This window comes from Bufo gargarizans, chromosome 2, assembly GCF_014858855.1.
Source record: "Bufo gargarizans isolate SCDJY-AF-19 chromosome 2, ASM1485885v1, whole genome shotgun sequence".
NCBI classification, from domain to species: domain Eukaryota; kingdom Metazoa; phylum Chordata; class Amphibia; order Anura; family Bufonidae; genus Bufo; species Bufo gargarizans.
Genome location: NC_058081.1, coordinates 62,483,937 through 62,493,863, shown reverse-complemented (window position 1 = coordinate 62,493,863; position 9,927 = coordinate 62,483,937).

Below are 9,927 nucleotides of genomic sequence, written 5' to 3'. Positions count from 1 at the left end.
GCTTGATTTCTAGTTACTAATTTCATTATGTATTGACCTATGGCCCTTCAGATTTACATCTGGTTCCCTGGTGTGCTGGTTTTTCCGATATTGATCCTAGCTTCTGGTTACAGCTTAGATTTTCCCTGATACTTATGCTCAGCTCCGAGTCTTCCTGATTGTAGCTCTTGGCTACCCTGCGACCTTCAAATTTGTATCAGTCTCCATATACTTCCTTGACATCTTCAGCAGTTCAGCTTCATCCAATTGGTGGCTACTGTTTGGGGCCACAACCTCTAAATCTGACTTATAAAGTCCATACCATGCCCTAGAACTGTGATGGCTAACCTCCGGCACTTCAGCTGTGGTAAAACTACAACTCCCAAGACGCACACTTGCTTGGCTGTTCTCAGAACTCCATAGAAATGAATGGAGCATGCTGGGAGTCATAGTTTCACCACAAATGGAGTGCTTAGCAATCACTGGTAGAGTGAAGAACTGGATGGTTCTTTGAATTCTTTAGATTAGCATCAACCAACTAAGATTCTTCCAGTGGCGTACTGCCAATATAGGCAGACCACGCAGCTGCTATGGGGCCCGTGGTAAGGGGCGGCCCGGAGCGAATGGAAGGCCCCGTCCACTTGTCCTCTGTTCCGTTTCAGGCCCTGCTTGCTTCCCCTATGCTCAGTCAGGGCAACCTCCCCCCATTGTGGGCACAGGTAGCATGCTCCACTGGTGCCCTGAGTCCAGACCCTCCCTGTCTTACCAGTCCATCCAGGCTCCCAGGCACGCAGCATAGCGATTAGCTCTCTCTCTCTCTTGGGCACTGCTGCACTGCATACTGGCCAATCAGCATTTAGCAGCACAGGAGGTTTAAGAAGACAGAACTTTGAGGGTGTGGGTGCGGCAGCTATATACTGCGCTCACGTGCTGCCCGCCTGCCTCATCAGCCACCCACCGGACAGGACTGGAGAACAGTCAGTCAGTGAACACAGCCATGTCGCCCCCCCCAGCATCGCCGCCGCCGGCCCAGAATAAACACTTGCCCGCCCCTGATGTGTGCCACAGCCGAGCTGCCCACAGTAAGAAGAGTAAAGAAAGTTAATGTGGGGGGAGGGCAGCAGCATGCAAGCAGTCATGTGGGGTTGGGGGGGACACTGTAGGCTCATAGATAGAGAACTCAGGACAGTGTGCTCCCCCCCTATGAACTCTGCTTGCTGATAGAGGACAGAGTGCCCGGCCAGCACAGCTGCACATCCCCACTCAGTCACCTTGCAGGGTTATGCACACTAAGCATCAGCAGCAAGGAGTTAAAGGTGTTATCCAACCCCTATAATGCCCCCCAAAATGTCCGGCCGGGCACCGCATACAGGTAATACTTACCTACATCCCTCCTAATGCCTGCACGGCCACCACTGCATCCCCCGATCGTGCAGACAAAAACATCCGGAGATGTGGGGGGCAGTCAATAGTAAGCCACGATGGGCGTGAGCCTCCCTAGCATCGCGGGTGACTCTAGGGAGGCTCATTTCCGTCGCAGCCTGCTATTGGCAGCACCTCTTCCCCACTGGGCCTTAGTATTACCTGTATATGGTGCCCAGCATTTGGGGGGGGGGGGCAAAATAGGGGTTGGATAACCCTTTTAACCATTAGGATACCGGAGGTTTTTTCAGTTTTGCATTTTCATTTTTCTTCCCTATCTTCCTTGAGCCATAACTTTGGAAGGTGGTGGGATGGGCCAGGGGTGGGTAGTGGGCAGAGTTAGGGGGCCCAATTCAGATTCTTGCTATGGGGCCCAATGATTTCTATGTACTCCCTGGATCCTTCTTTCATTTATGTCTGTGAAGGTTCTAATATATCCAGGTCACGGTATATCTGTAAAGAATAAATCAAGGCAACTGGACTTACTGTAGATTTCTTGAAACGTTAAACGTTTTCAAGAAATCTACAGTAAGTATCGTTGCCTTGATTTATTCTTTACAGATACTTCTTTTTTTTTTGTTTCATTGGAAGTAGGCAAACAATCTGGAACCCTTGTAGACCCTTCATAAGGGCTTGTGCACACGAACGTAAGGGCTCTGTGCCCGTGCTGCGGAGTTAGTGGGGCCCAATTCAGATTCTCGCTATGGGGCCCAATGATTTCTATGTACGCCCCTGGATCCTTCTTTCATTTAGTTTCATTGGAAGTAGGCAAACAATCTGGAATCCTTGCAGACACTTCTTAAGGGCTTGACATAAAGATTGATTGCAACACAGTCAAATTATGTCACCTCCTTAATCCTGACTTCTGAGAACATGAACCATCTCACAAATTTAAGCCTTCCTACAGATATCTGTCTCATCGGACGTGTGGACAGCAGACAAACAGTGCACTATTTGGATTTTGCCTGTTATTAATGGCTTTGCACACTAATGCCCTTATAATTTACTGGGTCATTGAGGAATAATAAAATGTAATTTGTTATAATGATGTTGTATGCTTTTGAATGACATCACAAAAATGCTGTCGGGCTGCAATCTGTGACCTTTAAAGCAGAAAATGAATTATTCAGCTGGATTCTGGAACATGCTGGGAAGCGATAAACGTTCTATTAAAAGGATTGTCTGATTCAGAAACCCCATTTTAATTGCCCTAATAGGACATTCGGGACCTCCACCTGTTACCCTGTTAAAAAGAGCTTCTTTTGTCTCTGGAGGACACAACATGTCCATGCATTACAGGGACAGTCATTTTATTTCACTAGGCACCATGTAATACTTTATTTCCCCTGTGGGGGCAGTGTTGAGAAATTAAACACTTGCTTCAGGGTTCCTTGCAGTTTACAGGTGATCACAGCGGATCCCAGCAGTAGGATACCTGGTAATCAGTTAATTTTTAAGGGATCCTTCTAACAGTCAGGGATTATGGACAATCTCTTTAAGAAGAATCTGTTACCTCTAGTAGACAATGAATTTCAAGGGTTAAAGGGCATTTATCACTAAGATATACTCTTTCCCTAATAACAGTGTCAAATAGTGGCAAAAAGTGTGTGCCACCTCTCAGTGCTGTGGAAGCTTGTGTGTGGGACCACCCTTGTCTTATAGACTATTTCCGAGTCTGTATGCTATCTAGTTAATATTTAGGTCATACTACCTGTTTACCATCTGATGCATACTTCAGCCACTCCTTGGGTGTAGATGCCACCATTAGGTTCTCTCAACTGGGACATGATATTGGTTCTCATGTCTTCCTCTCTACACATGCCCTGTTACCTACAGTCACACAGCAGCATATGCTGAAGACAGAGAAGATACCAAGAGGATGCCAGATATATCTCCTTAAAGTGCAGCTGAGGCTATTTCTGTGCTCTTTCACTAATACTATAGCGTTTTGATGTCTTTTGGAACTCATTTGCGTTTTTAAAGGGGACCTCTCACCATGAAAATGCAATGCATTCTCCAGGCAGCATGTTACAGAGCAGGAGGAGCTGAAGAGATTGATATATAGTTTCATGGGAAAAGATTTAATGTAACTCGTATTCAATTCATCTAAATCTCTGCTCATTCTGAGCTAAGGACTCCAGTGGGCGGGCCTAATCAGTGACTGACATCTGTGTACACATAGGAAGTAGTCACTGACTAGGACCGCCTACCTGACTCTGAAGGAGCTGAGATTTAGATGAATAAAATGCGAGTTATATTAAATCTTTTCCCATAAAGCTATATATCAGTCTGCTCAGCTCCTCCTGCTCTATGTCGTGCTGCCTGCAGTTTGGACTGTGTTCATGGTTAGTGTTGAGCGCGAATATTCGAATTACGAATTTTTTTCTCGAATATCGCAATTTCGAGATTTCGCGAATATTTAGAATATCGTTCTATATATTCGCGAATTCGAATATTCGTATTTTTTTTTTTTTATTATAATATTTTTTTTCTTTCCCACTTCTCTAAAGTTGTTCTTACCTGTCCTTTGGATTCCTGGCTTCCTGGCTGCTCCAGTCAGTGGCGTTTTCAACTTACTGCTATATTCCATATTAGCTAAATTACAATCTAATCTATATGTGTATTTTACGAAATTTCGCAAGTTGCGATGCGAGTAATATAACACGAAATAATCGCATGAAGATTTCAATTTAGCACTGCTATATTCCATATTCTAGCCTAATATGGAATATAGCTGTGCTAAGTTAGCACTGCTGTATTCCATACTAGGCTAGAATATGGAATATAGCAGTGCTAAGTTGAAATCTTCATGCGATTATTTCGTGTTATATTACTCGCATCGCAACTTGCGAAATTTGCAAATGTTCTTAATATTGCTCTAACTTCGTCTTTTAGAATATTACGAATATTCTAAAAGACGAAGTTAGAGCAATATTACGAAATTTCGTAAAATACACATATAGATTGTAATTTAGCTTATATAGTGCTATAATCCCTTTTTTTTCCTCTAATTTTTTTTGCCTCTTCTGAACTTAAGTTTTGTAAAATATGTACACTGTTAAAAAATATTACTATAGCAGTATATTAGCTTAAATACAATCTATGTGTATTTTACGAAATTTCGTAATATTGCTCTAACTTCGTCTTTTAGAAATTTCGTAATATTGCTCTAACTTCGTCTTTTAGAATATTCGTAATATTCTAAAAGACGAAGTTAGAGCAATATTAAGAACATTTGCAAAAGCCGAAATTGCGATGCGAGTAATATAATACGAAATAATCGCATGAAGATTTCAACTTAGCACTGCTATATTCCATATTCTAGCCTAGTATGGAATATAGCAGTGCTAACTTAGCACAGCTATATTCCATATTAGGCTAGAATATGGAATATAGCAGTGCTAAGGTGAAATCTTCATGCGATTATTTCGTATTATATTACTCGCATCGCAATTTCGGCTTTTGCAAATGTTCTTAATATTGCTCTAACTTCGTCTTTTAGAATATTACGAATATTCTAAAAGACGAAGTTAGAGCAATATTACGAAATTTCGTAAAATACACATAGATTGTATTTAAGCTAATATACTGCTATAGTATTATTTTTTAATAGTGTACATAATTTACAAAACTTAAGTTCAGAAGAGGCAAAAAAAAAATTAGAGGCAAAAAAAGGGATTATAGCAGTATATTAGCTAAATTACAATCTATATGTGTATTTTACGAAATTTCGTAATATTGCTCTAACTTCGTCTTTTAGAATATTCGTAATATTCTAAGAGACGAAGTTAGAGCAAATCACGAAATTTCGTAAAATACACATATTAGCCTAGCCATAGTCAATTAGCATAGGAACGTTGCCTTATACTATCAAGATAAATAATCGCAATACGCGAAAAAAAATTCGTATATTATTCGCGATAATTGGAATAATTACGAATATTCGATTTCGACGAATATAACACGAATATTCATTCGAATATTCGCGAAATATCGCGAAATCGAATATGGCACCTCCCGCTCATCACTATTCATGGTAACGGGTTCCCCTTGTAGCAAAGTGTCTCACTGGTAGAGCTTCAAAAGAACAACATTCTGGGATAGGCAAAGGAAAAAATGAATGGATACCAGCTTCAATGGAGTTATCTGACTTTGGAAAGCTCTGTCTAGATTTGGCATTGAACTAGTTAAAAATCTTGTTTACTTGCAGGAGATAGAAAGCCGGTGAAAGTGAGAAAAAAATCTTTTAGAATTTAACTCCTGATAAAAGTGTCCCCTGTGGCTAGGCCACATCCTTAAAAAAATCCCTGTTATAGGCAGATATTTTACTGCTGTGAGTCGGCTTATCACCTGTTAACCCACTCTCTGCCAGACGCCAGTCTTATGTGTATCATAATTCATAGGGAATATAAGAAAATGTTCAATTTCTTTGCTCAGTATACAGTGCTGCCCATAATTATTCATACCCCTGGCAAATTTTGTCTTAAAGTTACTTTTATTCAACCATCAAGTAACTTTTTTGACGGGAAATGACATAGGTGTCTCCCAAAAGATAATAAGACGATGTACAAGAGGCATTATTGTGGAAAAAAAAAAAACATTTCTCAGCTTTTATTTACATTTGAGCAAAAAGTGTCCAGTCCAAAATTATTCATACCCTTCTCAATAATCAATAGAAAAGCCTTTATTGGCTATTACAGCAATCAAACGCTTCCTATAATTGCAGACCAGCTTTTTGCAGGTCTCCACAGGTATTTTGTCCATTCATCTTTAGCAGTGAGCTCCAAATGTTTCAGGTTGGAGGGTCTTCTTGCCATCACCCTGATCTTTAGCTCCCTCCACAGATTCTCAATTGGATTCAAGTCTGGACTCTGGCTGGGCCACTCCAAAACGTTAATGTTGTTGTCTGCTAACCATTTCTTCACCACTTTTGCTGTGTGTTTTGGGTCATTGTCATGCTGAAATGTCCACTGGTGCCCAAGGCCAAGTTTCTCCGCAGACTGCCTTATATTGTCGATGAGAATCCTCATGTATTGCTCTTTTTTCATGGTGCCGTTTACTGTGATTAGGTTCCCTGGTCCATTGGCTGAAAAACACCCCCAAAGCATTAGGTTACCACCACCATGTTTGACAGTGGGGATGGTGTTCTTTGGGTGGAAAGCTTCTCCTTTTTTACGCCAAATGAAGGAAACATCATTGTGACCAAACAATTAAATTTTTGTTTCATCTGACCATAACACAGAAGACCAGAAGTCTTCTTCTTTGTCGAGATGAGCTTTTGCAAAGGCCAAGCGAGCTTTTGTGTGCCTATCTGGAGAAGTGGTGTCCTCCTTGGTCTGCATTGTGCAGTGTCCGTTGGATTGTCTGCCTTGAGACATTGCCACCAGAGCCCAGATTCACCAGGATGGCCTTGGTGGTGATCCTTGGATTCTTTTTCACCTCTCTAACTATCCTCCTGGCCAGCACAGGTGTCACTTTTGGCTTCCGACCACGACCTCTGAGATTTTCCACAGTACGGAACATCTTGTATTTTTTGCTCAAATGTAAATACAAGCTGAGAAATGTTTTTTTCCCACAATAATGCCTCTTGTACATCGTCTTATTATCTTTTGGGAGACACCTATGTCATTTCCCGTCAAAAAATTACTTGCTGGTTGAATAAAAGTAACTTTAAGTCAAAATTTGCCAGGGGTATGAATAATTATGGGCAGCACTGTAACTAAAACTAGTGAAACACCAAAAAATAAACCTCACCAGTAAAATTATAGATTATAAAACATTTCCAATCATTCGGTAAAAGAATAAAAAAAAAAATAATAAAAGAAAAATATGAACAATGGGGGTCATTTATCAAAGTAGTGTAAAGTAGAACTGGCTTAATTGCCCATAGCAACCAATCAGATTCCACCTTTCATATTTCACAGCTCCTTTGGAAAATGAAATGAAGAATCTGATTGGTTGCTATGGGCAACTAAGCCAGTTCTAATTTACACCAGTTTGATAAATGACCCCCAATCTGTTCTGGGAATCTGAGACAAGACACCCAGGGACTACCAGCAAGTATTGGGGCCAGGGCTGGGCAATACACCATTGCATACTGAGGCCTGTGTTGTCCAAACCTGTTGAGTTCGAGGAGACCGTCTGATAATCTGATGTGTATGTTGGCAGATCATAAACTTTGGGGCAAAAAAACGTATACCAGAGACTGGTAAAAGAGTACCCAAAAAAGTACCACAAATAGGGCTACTACGTGATACTACATCTCGATATGCATCCAAATGATTGGCAGAATGGGCTTCTTCTGCATGTTGAGATGGAAGCTAGAAACAGAGATGAGCATGACCCAGGCAGTACTGGAATGGCAGAGGAGGTGGACCAGTGGAGGCATAGCTAGCTAGGTCATCAATATCTGATTGGTGGAGGTCTGACATCTGGCACCCAGCTGTTTGAAGAGGTTATAGCGCTCTAGTGAGCATTGCAGCCTCCTCACAGCTCACCAAGCACAGCGCCATACATTGTATAGTGGCCGTGCTTGCTATTGCAGCCCATCACCATTCACTTGAATAGGACTTCGCTGCATATAGGTCACGTGTTTAATGAACGTGACATCACTGGCCTAGCAAGAGCCCACATCGCTCACCAGAAAGCCGTGGCCTCCTCAAACAGCTGACCATTGGTGGGTGCCAGGAGTCGGACCCCCACCGATCAGATATTGATGACCTATCCTGAGGATAGGTCATCAATATAGGAAACTAGCCAACCACTTTAAAGCCACTGTGACCCTGCTGCCTCCAAACTTTATTGCACTGAAATACCTCTTTAACCCCTTTAATAGTGAGAGTAAAATGGTAAGACATTCCATTTGGAGATGTTATTTCACTTCATTCTCCCAGAAGACTGAAAGACTAAGGCAGATGTTAGTTGCACCCTTCTTCCACTCCTGCTCCCCAGGCGAGAGTTGATTCATTCACATTCTTAATCCAAATTTGGTTCAACTATGCACCGACATCAGACTTGAGTTGCTTCACGACTCATATGACCCCCACTCTTACAGGGCCTCCTCAGGGCGCCTAATATCAGACCAAGGTCATTCATGGATGATAAATAATAGAACTGTGCATCAGCTAAATACTATATTTCTAAGTTATTTCTGCACTCGTATCAACGTTAAACTGAATCTCCATATTTCATCATCAAGTCATTTTTAGATGCAAAATTATCTGATGGTTAATTTCTTAAAATGGTCCAGAGGGACACTACAGTGGTCACTTAGAACAGAGGGGAGGAGTTGTGAAGCAATCACCTAATTTAACTTTCTGACCTTTAAAAGGGGTTGTCTCAAATCAGTAAATGGCATTTATCATGTAGAAAAAGTTAATACAAGGCATTTACTAATGTATTGTGATTGTCCATATTGCTTCCTTTGCTGGCTTGATTCATTTTTCCATCACATTATAAACAGCTCGTTTCCATGGTTACGACTACCCTGCCATCCATCAGTGGTGGCCGTGCTTGCACACTGTAGGAAAAGGCACTGGCCTCTCTGGTAACTGCGACTGTGGGAGTGCACATAGTTTAGGGCTTTTTCCTATAGTGTGCAAGTACGGCCACTGCTGCTGGATTTTAGGGTGGTTGTAACCATGGAAACGAGCAGTGTATAATGTGATGGAAAAATTAATTCAGGCAGCAAAGGAAGCAATATGGATAATCAACATACATTAGTGTCTTATATTAACTTTCTCTACATAATAAATGCTATTTGCTGAAGTGAGACATCCCCTTTAAGGGACAGACCATAATAACAAGTAAAGATGAATAAAAAAAAAATCCTTCCCTGCACAAATCGATGTCATACTGCTCAGTGGCGTCTCTAGCTTTCAAATTTTTTTTGGGGGGGGGGGGGCACACTGGGGGCCAGGACAAAAGTAGGGGGGGCAGCTATAACAACGATACATTTACACAAGTACGCTTAGAAATGCTGCGCTACTTTACCCAATACCTAAAACTGCAACAGGAAAGAAAAGTCCAGCTGTCTGTGGATGACACTTTTATAGAGAGGGGGATCTGTGGATGACACTGCTGTGGGGGGATCTGTGGATGCCACATACCGTATATAGCCAGGGGTGGATTAAGTGCATGATAGGCCCGGGGCTGTCTAACCAACTTGGCCCCCCCCCCCCCCCTCCATTTTAGTTTAGTTTTTTTTGTATGAAGAGGCTGCGGTGCTTCATGAGCGTCACAGTCTCTTCCTAGGCCATATGACATCTTCAGACAAAAGAAAATATCCTAAATTGGGTCCTAAACTGAAAAATTTGGTTGCCAAATTTGAAATACATATAATTATAATAAAAAAGACATGGAGGAGAATACAGCACCAGATACCTCTTACATCCAGTGACATCTCCTGTCATGTAGACCTTCTATTTCCTCTTCTCCTCCGTTTGACCCAGACCACCATGGCAAATTCTTTCAGCCGCATCTCGTCTCTACAGTTTGTAACACAGACATGTTAGATTTCTCAATTTT